This window comes from Ammodytes marinus (genome assembly GCF_949987685.1).
Source record: "Ammodytes marinus genome assembly, chromosome: 11".
Classification (NCBI taxonomy): domain Eukaryota; kingdom Metazoa; phylum Chordata; class Actinopteri; order Uranoscopiformes; family Ammodytidae; genus Ammodytes; species Ammodytes marinus.
Window position 1 is genome coordinate 4,214,343 of NC_137215.1, and position 2,500 is coordinate 4,216,842.

A 2,500-nucleotide genomic window follows, 5' to 3' on the forward strand; every position below is an offset into this window, starting at 1 on the left:
CCATTGCCAAATTGGTTGAGACAAAGTTGATTAAGCCTTTCAGCTCCACAAAACTCTCTCTGTGTTTCTCAGTATGGCAGCGTTTACAAACTGGTGTCGACCCCCATGACACTGGTGCAGGAGCTCAGAAAAATCCCAAGAAGAGCCCAAGAAATGTTTCAGTTGTTGATTCTACAGCTAAGAAGAAACCTGGACGTACAGCAGAAGGTATAAAATCCATGCGCCATCACCTAAGGCTTTACCTCATGTAGATGCACCGACAGTGTAGCTGTAATTAATCAGACATACTCATGGGGGTTACAGAAGTTACACACTATAGCTTTAAAAGACACACTGTGGAGTTGTTCATCACATATAGTATGAGAGAATGAGAGCCATGTATATATATCGTTAGCCCTAGAATCCCCCGTCGTAAGGTCAAGGCCGAAGCAGCGGTGGCCAATCTCACAGGAACGCAGATTCAATTAATATCAGTGAAAGGCCTTTGTCCCTTTGTGGATAACTTCCTTGCTTTAAACAAAGTTAACCTTCAGTGAGATCTTAAAGCAGAATGTGTCTCTCTAGCCCTCACACACACACACACACACACACACACACACACACACACACACACACACACACACACACACACACACACACACAGACACACACACACACACACACACACACACACACACACTGTGTTATTGCTTCTATTCTGACAGCAGACAAGGGGACGGGGGATTATTGTTTTTTTTTTGGTTTTTTTAATAACACACACACACACACACACAGGCTTAGACACACACACACACACAGACACTCACACACACACACACACACACACACACACAGCGCCACAATATCACAGGAAAAACTACGGGACGTTTTGTGCTGAACTGACACTGTTTTCTTTAAAGATTTTTTTATTTTTATCAGACAGTATAGAGTTGAAATGGGGAGACAGAGAGAGGGGGGGGGGGATGACCTGCAGTAAAGGTCCACGGTTCGGATTTGAATCCGCAACCACTGGAACAAAGGCCAGAGCCAATATGGTACCGGTCTATCCACTACACCACCAAAGCACCTAGATAAGACACTGTTAAATTAAATGGAATCATTAGAAATCTCTCACATTTATACTCCTACTCCTTTTAGATAATTTTTTGGTCATTTTTGCTTCTTTTTTTTATAGACAGTTTTTAGAGAAACAGAAGCGAAATGGTGTAGTGTCCCAAAAATATCAATACTGAACAATGTAAGAGCATGGGAAATTAAAGCCAGCATGCGCAGTATTCAATTAATTTACTGTCAGTTTGATCATGCTGTTATTAAACATACCTATAGTCTCCATAGAAAAACACCCCCACCCCCCAAACACACACACACACACACACACACACTTTTTGCACTCAGTGATTTAATAACTGCAAGTGATATCGTCTCGCAATATTGAACAATGTTATTTATATAATCATACATCCGGTAGGTGTATAAGTTTTCCCTGATACCCTGCAGCCCTACATAGTTGGTATGGCAACTGGCATTTGAACATAATCAAAACAACATGAAAGTTGAACCTGGAGAAATAATAAGCGGTTGGCTATTAGCCGAGGAACACGGTGACACATTGACGTTTCTGTCGGAGAATAACGTGTTCATTGATACACGGAAAGCAGCAGAACAAAGGCTGTATGTCAGACCTGGGAAATGACACCAGCCCTGTAAGTGTTTGAAACCCACACACACACACACACACACACACGCAGGCACAGTCACGAACACACCTACAGATACGCACTCAGCCACTCACACACACACACACACACACACACACACACACACACACACACACACACACACACACACACACACACACACACACACATACACACAGACCCACGCACTCTCTCACACAGATACGCACTCACACACACTCACAGACTCACACACACCTGCACTCACACGCAGATACACACACACACACACACACACACACACACACACACACACACACACACACACACACACACACACACACAGATACGCACTCACACTCTCACACACAGAGACCCACCCACACAATCACACTCACATACATTCACAGACTCACACACACACACACACATATTCCATTTATTTTCCTTAATCACCGATTGGCCCTCTTGACACGTAGCTTGGGTCACGCTCAGAGAAAATACTCGGTCAGTCAGTGAGATCTTAAAGCACAATGTGTCTCTCTATTCCTCACACACACACACACACACACACACACACACACACACACACACACACACACACACACACACACACACACACACGCATACACACACAGAATTAATATGAATCATTCAGTTGTCAATTAAGCTTGAGATAATACTCCCTTTGTACTGTGGTAGGTCTATAGTTTTTTCCATACAAAAGTTAGGATGTCACATGAGGTGAAATATTGGAAGTCCCTACATGGCCAATACTAAACCCAGAAATGTGAACTCATTATTTTTTTTATTAATATTTTTTG